This window comes from Corvus cornix, chromosome 9 (assembly GCF_000738735.6).
Source record: "Corvus cornix cornix isolate S_Up_H32 chromosome 9, ASM73873v5, whole genome shotgun sequence".
Lineage (NCBI taxonomy): Eukaryota > Metazoa > Chordata > Aves > Passeriformes > Corvidae > Corvus > Corvus cornix.
Genome location: NC_046339.1, coordinates 17,587,472 through 17,599,418, shown reverse-complemented (window position 1 = coordinate 17,599,418; position 11,947 = coordinate 17,587,472). Strand labels below are relative to the sequence as shown.

The 11,947-nt window shown below is 43.0% G+C and overlaps 1 protein-coding gene across 5 annotated transcripts in view; it reads left to right on the top strand.

Moving 5' to 3' along the window:
• Positions 1 to 230: 230 nt before the first annotated feature.
• Positions 231 to 11,947, top strand: part of ACSL3 (acyl-CoA synthetase long chain family member 3) — a 51,756-nt gene continuing 40,039 nt past the window's right edge. For 3 of the 5 annotated variants that reach the window (XM_039556797.1, XM_039556794.1, XM_039556799.1), the window contains exon 1: positions 339 to 394. The gene's annotated coding sequence lies outside the window, so the exon portion shown is untranslated. Of the gene's footprint in view, positions 311 to 338; positions 395 to 11,947 lie in introns of those variants that run through there. The other 2 variants (XM_039556798.1, XM_039556796.1) reach the window with 2 other exon arrangements.

Genomic DNA, 11,947 nt, shown 5'->3' with positions numbered 1-11,947 from the left:
GGACCACGGCGTCAGCGACGGGCCCGGGCCATTAAGAGGCTCCCTGATGGAGCGATCGGCACCCGCTCGGGTGCCCGCCAAGAGCGGATGGGCCGGGGCCGGGGCGCGGAAGGACGCGCTGCTGGCGCGGCCCCGCCCCTCGCCGGCCATTGGCCCTCGGCCCTGGTCCCGCCCCCCGCGGCTGACCTGTAGTAACCCCGTTCCGCGGGAGCCCGGCCCCGCGCGCCACCCGGCGCGGGCCAACCAGGAGGCGCCGTGGCGCATACGGAATGAGCGCGCGCGGCGGTGGCGGCGGGCGGTCCGGCCGTGGGTGAGCGCGGGCGCGCACTCGGGCGGTGCGCGGAGCGGGCGGTGCGCGGAGCGGGCGGTACGCGGCGTCCCCGGGCCGGGGCTGGTGAGTGCGGGGCCGCGGGCCGGGGCGGGCTGCGGGGCCCTGAGCTGCCAGGAGCGCGTCCGACCCGGCCGCGCGGTGTTGCGGTGCCCCGCCGGGCCTGTCGCCGCCTCCGCGGGGGCGAGTGCGGCGGCCATCCGGGCCGCGGGGGTGCTGAAGCGGCCCGGCGGAGCTGCCACGGGCCCGGCTGCCGGCGGGGCCGGCGGCTGCGCACCGGCGCTGCCCCCGCGGGAGCGGCGCTCCGGGTAATTATCGAGGTAACAGTCGGTAACAGACGCGATTTCCTTCTGCTTTGCTTTGTATTTGGGCTCTGGCGTCCGAGGGGGTGGCGGGAGCGCGGCGTGAGGCAGGTGCCCGGTGCGGCGGGGGTGGTGACACGCCGTGTGCCTTGTCCCCCCGTGCCGTGTCACCGCCGTGTCCCCGGTGCGGGCTCCGGGACCGACCGCGGCCCCGTGGTCTCGGCGTGCGGCTCATGGTCGGTGAGCGCTGGTGATGCGGGACCGGCAGGGCCGGAGGAGAAGCGGGCCGGGATTTCTAGTCTCGTTTCAGGATTGCCGATCTGTTTTCCAGGGGTGTGATACTGGATTTAGTGCTGGGGTGCGTTCCCTTCCAGGATTCGACCGGGAAGGATAGCATCCTTCACTCGCAGGGAGAGCAGTAAGCCTTAAAATACTACTACAGATAGTTCCATAAATAGCATGAAGTTCCGTGTTTGGGACTCATACAGAATCCCTGGGAAGTAAGAAACCAGTAACCTGCAGAAAAATAAGGGCAGTGGCAGAATAAAAATATTTGTTTGTTAGTTTATGACCACTGCTACATTTTTTTTGCCTTACTGAAGAAAGGAGCCCCCCTCCCTCCCCAAGCATTTAAGCAGCTGGTATGTAATCTTTTAAAATGACATACTGCATTTTGTTTAGGAGTATCAGATTCTAGAGTATGGCTTTTTTTTTTTGGCCTGTGAAAAAGCCTTAATGTGATTTTTTGACTGGTTACATTCTGCTCTTGATACATTCTTTCTCCAGAGTGGATTGTCATCTCATTGTGCAAAAATTCACTGTAGCTTATGACTTTTATTTCCTGGGGCTAAAAAGCAGAAGTATGAATTAATAGATGTGTTATCAGGTCTTAACTGTATCCTGAGAGGAAGGTAATGATCTGGGTGCATTCATAAGACTTTATATTCATAACTGTTTGCAGCACTTCTCATACTATTTGTTCTGTGTGCTCTGAAAAGTTAAGGAAACACATTTTTAAGCTTGGTAATTCCTTCTTGACCTGTAGATTTATGCCTCAGGAATGGCTGAAACCAAACAATGTGACTTACAGATCTAATTTTCGTTGTAGTTGTTCAGCATGCTTGTTATTGTTGGTCCCTAGAAATGGGAGGTAGGTTCATGTTTAACATTTGTATGTTCGGTGTTGATGGCTGGCTGACAAACTTGAGTCAGTCTGATGGAGCTGCTGATCTGTGTGGTGAAAATTTTTGAAACTCATAATGAAGTCAGCCTGTGGTATGGATCTGGTCCCTCTTGGCTGGTCAGGAAAACAGGGTTCTTACTCATGGATACAGAATCCTTCAGAGGGGGGAACAAACTTACTGACTTAATTCTACAGTAGTCTATTTGACCTGCAATAAGCTGGCACTTGGTTCTGAACGTTGTGCTATCTTCAAGTGTCCTATTCCACTCAAAGTAAGGATGAAGGTAATAAATTTCAGCCTCAGTTTTATTCTTTATGTTTCACAGAACTGGGATATTTTGAGAGAGCTGTGGCTTACAGCTGTGGACAAGGAGTAGACTCTCCATACCTGTGCACCTGAGTGCTGTGGAACTTTGACAAAAGCACTATTAATGGCCTAAAAAGAGGTGTCAGGACTGTGGTGTGTAGAAGCTGGTTCCACTTTTCAGAAGTGTTTATGGGTGGTTCCCATCTTCCGTGCTCCATCTCTTTTGCTTGGAGGATCCTGATTATGTAAGAACACTGACTAGGGCCTGTTGGACTGAGTTCGCTGGTGTGAATAACTTCTCCTTTATGGCACTTACAAAACCATAATGCCTGTAAGAAATAACTTCTCAAATCAAGAGATGTGGTTTAGCCAGAAACCTAGAAAAATCAGAATGGTATTTTTTGGAAAACTGTTACTCTTTGAAGAACTAGAGGAAATGTCTTCATGTTTGACTTAAAGCATGGTGTGCTTTTGCTGAACTGCTGAGCATTTAAGCCATTGATTTCCCCAGCTCCCATTCAGTGCTGATTGTAGGGCTTTTATTCTTCCTTTCTGTAGACCAGTGAATGGTTTGAGCCATTGAGTCATACTAAAGACCCAATTTTTTTCATTTGATTGTCAAGACTTCTGGAACAAACATCACACATGGCTCAGGACAAAGTTCAAAAGACCTATGGATAAAGCATTCTTGTTAAAGGAGATTCAGCTATGGAGTAAATTTCCAGAAAGTAGAAGGAAGAATTGAGTCCTGAATTGTTTAGTAGTCTGTATTTTCTTTTAAAGTATTTGTTTCAGTGGAAGAGTAACTAAACCTGTCTTTGCAACCAACTGCTACTTACTACCATTGTGGCAAATCTAAAGAAATAATTTAGTCTGATGCTGCAGTGTTACTGGACCTAAACACTAGGTTCAGGTGGCCTGAATTCCACTGAAGCCCCTTTTCTCAGTCAATGGAGAATTCTAGGTGGTTTTGAAGAGCAATTCAGAGAATTTACATAAGACACTGAGCGGGGAGCTGCCTGAAAGCCAGCTAATAAGAAATAGGAGGCAGAAGGATTTATGTGGAATTTAGGCCATCTGAATATGGCCCTAAGATGCGACTTAGTACTACTAAGTAAGGTGTATTAACACTAAGAAGACTTGGCTTCAATTTCTATCCATTTCATCTGCTGCCGATTACTAAGCAAATTTACCATTTAAGCAGCTCCTTAAGGGTCAGGGCTTCCTGGCTCACTCCCTGTCAGGACTGACCCCCTCCACCAGCACAGCCTGTTCTGGGGGCAGCTCAGCTAAGAAGACTCTGGGGGTCATGGTGGACAGCGAGCTGAGCATGGGGCAGCCTATGCCCCATATTAACAGGAGCACAGCCAGTAGGCGAAGTGAGGCAATTATCCCATTCCATTTGGCACTCATTAGGCTGCGTCCAGAATACAGCATCCAGTTGTGCTCCCCTCCCTGGGACAAAGGAAATGTCGATAAACTGGAGTGAGTTCGGTGGACAGCTGCCAAGATTGGCTTGAGTTGCAAGCTTTTGCTTTGTGAGGAGAAGTAGAGGAGCTGTGCCTGTTGTTGAGCCTGGAGAAGAAAAGGCTTGGGGGGCCCTTCCAGCACCTGTGTGAAGGTTTTCAAGAGAGTGAAGCCAAGTTCTTCACAGTGGTGTGTGGTGGGAGGACAAGAGACAGCAGGTGTGGATTGAAGTCACAGAGGCCTGTGTTTATAAGGCATTTTTCACCCTGAGGTGTGTCAAGTGGTGGGACTTGGTAGCCCAGAGCACTTGTGCAGATTCCTTCTGTGGAAATTTTCAAAGTCCAGCTGGACAAAGCCCTGAGAAAGCAGGTGTTATTTCACAGCTGATCCTGCTTTGAGCTTGAGGTTCAACCAGAGTCCCCCTGATGTCCTTTTCCACCTGAATTATCCCATGGCTCTATCTAGTTTCTGCCAACAGAGCAGTTGCAGTGGAAGGTTGTGAGCCAGCTTATTTAGGGCTGCATGTGGTCTGGCAGTTCAGGTTTATGCATCAGACTTGGAGCAGTATAGCAAGCACTCAAGCCAATCCTAAGCAGCTCTCAAATGGCAGGACTTTATTTGCTTAATTATGCAGTTGGAGTTGGAAGAACCTGCTCTTCATCCTGAGGGCCTGGTCTACATCAGGGCTTGCCATGTAGTAAAGCCTGGAGGGCTCTCAAAAGATTCAGTACGCAGCTGCAAGATACAGTTTGGGATCTAATGATTTTGAGTCTGTTGAAGGAAATCACATGGACAAGGCCATATCCAAAACACACCTGAACGGCTGTTCCGAAATGTGGGGCAGGGAAAAAGTGCAACTCTGAAAGAAACTCAAATCTTATTCTGTATTGCCTTCTGAATCGATTAAAGTTGTTCAAAATTCAAAATGGTTTGAATCAATCAATTCAAAACTTGCAAGAGTCTTTTAGTGGTCCTTGGGAGGGAATTCTCACCCACGTGTTGTCTTGTTCCTTAAGTGAGCCTGCAGCTCATGGGAAGTCAAGGTGATGACTTAAGGTGTCTGTAATCCTGGAGGAGGAGGTGATAATTTGTCACCACCTGTGCATTGGGAAGTCATCTTTCCTTCAGTGCTCATGAGCCTTGTTAATTACAAAAATGTGCTAGGTAATTATGTTATCTGAAATGGGACAAGCTGGCTTTTCAGTCCAGTAAGTTTCCTGAAAAGCAGGGAAGATAAGATTATTGAAATTACTGATTTAAGGATTTTCACTGTTGATAGTGAAAACAACAAGAACAAAGTGCAAACCTTCTCCCATTGCACTATAAAATTGGAAATTTAGTGCTTTGTTTTTTAGGAGCTGTGTAAATATCCTTATCTTGAATGCTTGTATCTACTAGATGAAGCTAGTATGAGACCTGGAAGGGGAAAATAGATAATAAAGATTAGAAGTGACTTGCTGAAGCAGCAGAATGGCACTAATACAGTACTGCCAGGTTCAGTTCCCCATCTATTTGCTGTGTTAAATTCCTGTCTGTAGAACATTCTCTCCTGTGATAAATTCATAAGGATATGAAAACTATGTAAAAACACTTTCTGCATCTTTAAAGGCAAGACTTCTGCCTTTCCCTTACTGCTTTCCCGGACAAGGTATGGAACCTCATTTTGTTCAGGTTGGCTGCTCAGACATGTGGGAAACCTTGGCCATTCACAGGAAGGTTTTGCATGGGTGCTTTACTTCATGAGCAATTAGTGCCATGTGAGCCATCAGTGTCCATGGTGACATATTGGATCAGATGCACAGAAAAATTAATACCAAAGTTTAAAACAGTATGATAAGATAGTCTGTGAAACAGTGGAGTGTGGTCTGCAGTTGTTTCACTAAACCATTATTAAAATCAATGTTTATGAGCTCATTCTATGAGAACCCATGAAAAACTGGAAAGTGGAGTATCTACAATTAGCTTCTAGAATTTAGATGAGTTGGTGATTTGTGTTTGGTAAAAAGGTATCTGTAGTTGGTTTTAGGTACATGGGTATGAAGAAAGGCAGAAGGGAACAGAATAAACAGGAGATGATGGCTTGCAGGAGGATTTAAGTGGTTATGTAGAGAAACATCTGCTTTTTTGTGTCTGCAGATTTTGTCAGAATTTTTGTTTGTGAGTGCTGAAGAGAGGTTAAAGGCAGCAGGCACGCAGGGGAGGCAGCTGTCCCAGGCGTGCTCGGGCAGGAAGCTTGGTGATCTATGTGGCAAACTGGGTTTGGTCTGTTCCAGCAGTAAGTCCACAAATGACTTGTCAAGCCCTGGTAACAGGACTTTCCATGCATTTACAGCTGCAGTTTAATTGTCCTGATGAAGTACTGCTGTGCTGTATTGTTCTAGAGAAACTGTGAATAGAGAAGTGCTTTTCCTGATGGATAACTTTGAGATGCTTAGAAAACATTTTCCAATTCTGCTGTGCTGAAAACTGTGTAGATTTTATTTTTTCCCCTTTCTTGAGGGGGAAGATGCTTATGGAGATTCTTACCTGCTTCTCTTACGATCTGCACAAAAGGCTTAACCTGGTAACATCCAGTACTTTCAAGAACAAGGTACAAATCCACTTCCCCGTAGGTGTAGGGCTGTGAGCTCATGTGTGAATGTCCAGATCACCAAGCCAAGGCTGTTAGCAAGTGTTGGAAGGTGGGATGAGGGTTTTTGATCAGGAAGGCTAAGTAAAATAGACACTCAAAAAAATTTAAATCTGTAATTTACTGATAACATCAATTATAGTTAAGAAAAAGTTAATCTGCCCAAATCCTGTGTTACACAGTCACAAGTGCAGTTGTGGCCAGGTCCAGGTTGTGAAAGGACTGAGACATCTGCTACCCTGACTTGGTTTTTTGTGTGTCTGTAAATGTGTATACATCTCAGATACCAGATTCTAAGAATACGGTGATTGAAACTGCCTCTATTTTAATTACATCATTAGCTTAATATTTCATGATACTTTGGGGGATTTTTTTTTTTTGAAAAGCAAGATGTATTTCGCTTGGCGTTTGAAATGTTAGCAGCTCATGAAGCAGATGAAATATCTATATTATTCTTCTAGAAATACTTAATAGTCTATTCTGGACTTCGACTTGTCAAATGTATTAATCTAATGCTGACATCTGTATATGACAGACAAAATAATTTTGCCTGCGAATATTCACAAAATTCCTACAAATGAAGTTGGTACCTATGGCACCTTTCTTTTTAAAAAAGGCCAGTGTTCTTGAAACTTAGCAGTGAAGGCTCTACCCAGCCACGTACCTCAGCTTTGGTCGTGTTTACACAATCATAGTCTAAGGGTGTGCTTGATTTCCCTGAAGAGAAAAACAGGACTCCCTTCTACCAAAATCTCCATCTACCTACACAGTATTTGTGTACTGATTCTGAGCTACTGACTCGAGTGATCTCCTGTGAGGATGTAGTAGTTACTTCCTCACCTTCATCCCATCCAGAACATATCTGTGGGCACTGGATATTGCCCTCTGATTTTCAACACCTGTGTTTGTAAGTTTTATATTTAAGGGTGACGCATAAGGACTTGGAGCTGAGAACCACACTTCTGTAATGCTTCTTCTCAGAGAATAAAATGGCTTCTAATTTAATGAGAGCTTGTTTCATGTTTGCTTCAAGTTATGCAATTGTTGAGCATGTTCATGACTGATCCTGTCTTGCTTTGCTTACAGAAGAAGAATAAGAGAGAAAAGGATGTTTGTTCCAGTGTGATGGAGGAGAAAGGTTGTCCTGGTATTCTGTTACTTCTAAAGCTAGAAAATAGAATGATGACTCAAATGAGCAAGGAAGACTTCTTTATGCCATGCTTAAATAAATTATAGTGCTGGATTTTGAACAGAAGAGTAATTTTTCCCCAAGCAGTATAGATATAAAACCTAGCTCAAGTAGCTCTTCAGGAAAACACTGAATTCGAAATCTTTTTCCTTGGCTGTTTCTTTCTTTTGTAATGTCCTATTCCCCACTGTCCCTGGACCTTCAGAGCAGCCAAGAGAAATAAAAACTGTACAAAGTAGTTTGCAGAGAAACAGCCTACTTGTCTTTCTGTAGCTCAGCCTTTTGTGTGACTTCCCATCAGTCACCCCCCAAATTGTTGAGTGTGAAGTGTGCTGCCTATCCATAAATACATGGAGGAGTGAGGTTGAAGCATCAACAGCTAAAATCTTCTCTGGTAGTCTTCCCCAGATTTCATCAAGTGCTTAATTGGTCAATGGTTTTGCCATGGTTTCCAGGCTTTCCAGTTCCTTTTGGCAACTTGGTGTTTATGGTGTCATGTTTGTATCCATAGGAAATATTTGCTGAAGTCCTATTTCTACTGATTGTGTGTGCAGCATTCCTGGTGTCTTATAAATTGGTTTTGTTTAGTTGGAGTTTTTTGAAATCTGGAGTTAAATAAGTGAAGTAATTTTTTAGCATTAGGTCCTAAAATATACTAGGAGGGAGGTAGTTTCTGGCCATTGCAGGACAATAGTTGTATTTGGATACATACCCTGAATCTTAAGCGAAGTATTGCTGTTAAACCAGCTTAAGAGTCAAGTGTAGTCATCTGTAAACCTGGGCATTTAGGATGTGGGGTTTCACAGACACCAGTGTGAGCAATCTAAAAACAGATGACTGTTTTTGAGAAAAGGTTTATAACCTGTGGCAAAGTTACCAAAAGTGAAAATTGCATATTCCCAGAACTTTGAGCAAGTTTCATTTCTCTCTTTGTATTTGTGCTCAGCAAAAGCTCCACAGGATACTTTCTGCATTTATATAGTTGCTGGAGTGAAGCACTGCTTTCAATATATCTTGCTTAGTCCTTACAGAGAGGTTCAGTCTACAAACTCTGAAACTCCCAGTGAATCTTGTGTGAGTGTTGGCCTGAGGCAGGACTTCCTAGGGCTGTGATTTTTATAAATTGCATTCCTGTTGTTCTTCTGCTGTGGGGCTTGAGGGGGATCTCTTCATTATACCAAGAGTGAATGTTAGATAACACAATCTGAACCATGCACATGGGTTGGGAGCAGTAGTCTTTCCTTAATAAGGTAGTGATCCTTTCCAAAGGACTTGTGACTTCCATTGCAGGCCAGAGGAGAGGGATTTTTCCTATTCTGGAGTTTCAGCCACCACAGTGGAAAGCATGGGGTGTGAGAAAAGCAGATATTCTTGTGGGAACTTCTTCATTACATTTATTTTGATAGTAAATTGCTGTAGATGACTGGACACAATAATGATGTTTTAAATAAACCTAACAAACCAAACCTAGCAAAACCCCAAGTAATTGGAACCTGAGAATGTATTTATCCTTCAAAAGAGAAAGTGTATTGAAAATGTCACCAGCTTAGCCTTTCAAATTAAATGGTGAAACATCCCACTTTATCACTTTGATAGCTTAGATCATGCTGTGGGTATGCTTCTTTCTTTGAAATGTGTTGTAAAATTTCTCTTATATGTATTGTTCATCTGGCTGATATTTTTCTTGTGAGAAATTTGTGTAAAGACTTAGAATTTTTCACACTTTTTCTTGTGAAATCTCTATCTTCATTCTGTTCTCTCAGATCTGCGTTGTTACCTGAGTGTATTCATCTGCTGCTTGTTTTCAGGAGCTTCTGGTGTAAGGTTGTCAGGTCCCTCAAGATTTGAACCAAACTGTGCAGTTGTTTTGATGTTAATCAGTAGCTATAGGTAGGCAGTTATGATTAAGCCAATTGCATTTTGAAACCTGTAGAGACTTGTAGGCTTGGCTAATCTTCTGCTTTAAAGAAAGGGGAACACAATCCCAAGATGAAAGGGCTGTCTGAACCAGAGCCACCAGGAATGAAATCAGCAGGACTGAGTGGTAACTGGAGAAGGTGATTCTGGCAGGGGGGTCATAGCCACCAGCCCATTGACCACCTGCTCAAAACAGACCCCTGACTCTAATGTGAGAAGAGCTGTGCATGTGGACTAATTAGCAGGAGTAGTGAGAGAGATAACCAGTGAATTTGAGTACTAATTAGCGAAAAAGCTGTTTAATTTGTAACCAAGGAACACTGATACCTTTGTTAAAATGTGTAACTAGTGTAAAGTTTTGCTGACTTTGTGGGGTTACACCTAGATCCCTACTTTGTGCAAATTAGAATAAAGAAATAAAACATCTTGTCTTGGTGTGTGAATTGACACTGCACACCAGGTAATGAGCCAGCATCAGGGACAACAGTTATCCCTACCAAAAGCCCATCAAATAGAGAAGAAATGTTAAAGAAAGAAGGCAAAGACAACATAAATATACAGGCTTACCAGATTTTGGACCTGGCCACCTGGTAGTTTTTGAAAAATGAATATAGGATAATGGGTAATAATTTTTACTGTAGTACTACATGAACTCAAATTCATCTAGAAGTACATGAGAACAATTTTCTGCGTGCATAGCTTCTGCTGGAGAAAAAAATACTGAAGCACCTTTACAGTTAAAAATGTGTGGGATTGTTTTGTTAGATTTTTTTGTTGTTGTTCTGATCTAATGAATACATGACTGGGATACAGTACAAACCACACTGAATGTATGGCAGCAGACCGTCTATTTTTGTTTTGTTTTCTAAGAAACAAACAAGCCAGAAATGTTCATGCCTTAGCATTTCGGATTTCCCAGAAATTGCAGAACTGATCTTAGGCTGTGTTTTGTAGTAGAAAACAGCACATGAAACCATTCTGGTGAGTCTCTTGGATTCGGATGGAAAGTAGAGTCTGCCTCCCAGTGGAAGTACTTAAGGCGATTGACTTAAATGAGTGGAAAATTACTTAGGAATTTGGAGAGTTATAAACTGGCAGAGATAACTATGCTGTTACACCACTTCTTCAGTAGGCAAAGGTTACTGGTGAAGCTTCTGGCTTATTTTTATGCAGACTTTTTTCGTACTCTATGTGCAGTGGTGTTGATGTTCTTGTTTAAGTACTCTTCCATGTTTAATTTGTATCTGTGGTTTAAAAATTTAGCAGTATGCTGGGGAAATTGGTGGTTTCATCTCTCTCTAACAGTGAATTGGCAGATACCAAAGTTTCTCTGAGGCCTTCTGCAGTAGCAAGGTACTTTATCCGTTAGTTTCTTTTTTTTCTCTGTCACAAACATGAAAACATTTAATTTAGTTTGGTGCTAAATGCATCTTTTAAATGCTCTAATAACTGCTTGTGAAAAGGAACAGAAGCAATATATTGACAGTATCTGGTAAAGTGCCTGGAACGAATTAAGACACTTGTTTGCCATGAAGCATCATGTATGTAGTGGGAGGAGGAGGTGAAAGGTGGAGCAGCCCTGGATTGTGTTCTGGCATAGCCATTACTTTGTTACTTGATTTTAAATAAGTGTTTTTAGCACACTGCCTTCTTTTTGGGAAGTTTGGGTTTGCTGACAAAGTTGTCACCTTAGAGCTGTGTTTTATTGTTCTTATTAATAGAAGATGTGTTTGTCAATCCATTAAATATCTAAACTGTCTTGGATAAGTTAAGAAAACCCCCTTATTTAAGGAAAGTAAGTTTTCAAATGTTTTAAATAGAAAACATCTAAGGTACAGAATTGCAACGGGGTTTGCATTTTTAGTTGATTTTATTGGAAGGGTGCTCGTGTTGTGGGTGAAGGTAGCTTTAGGAATGTTTAAATATTGTTCCTGGAGCTCATTATTGCTGAACTCACTGATTTAGTTTTATTTTTTGCCTGGAACAAAGGTTCAAACTTAAGTTTGTAGTCTGTGTGAATCAGACTGTGTGTTGAAGTCCTGAAGCTTTTTTGTGGGGGAAATAAATCTGTTTGTCTTGTTTGTGATGTCACTTTAGCTTTCAGTTTCTAATAAATGTCACCGTCTTTGTTATGTTAGGAAGCAGAGGAGAGAGGTACAAACCTGGGCCCTCGCTGTCCTGCAGTGTGCAGTGATATTTCTGACAGTGGGGCTTGGGTGTACCTAGAAGAGGTTGATGTCAAATAGAAGTTTTTAATACCCACTTACCATTACCTTTTTAGAATAACTGAATATACCAAGGATCTATTTAAGAGAAAGTGCAGCTTTGTGCCCTCAAGAAATGTCCGTTCCTTCTGTCTGGTTTAGTTCTGTGCTACCACGTTTGTCTCCCTGTTGTCTGCCAACACTAGGTGTGATTTCCACCCCCCCCTTGATGTAAATGAGCCTACTAAGAGGAAAAGGAATCTTTTCTAGATAGTAAAACTTCTTGCTTTGTATCAAAATTTACTTAATACCATAGAATGTCTCTCTAGGGTAAAAGGACTTCTTTGGTTCATGTAATTCATACTGTTGTAGTATCTTGGTGTTTAACAAGGACATAATAATTTATTTATCCTAATAACAT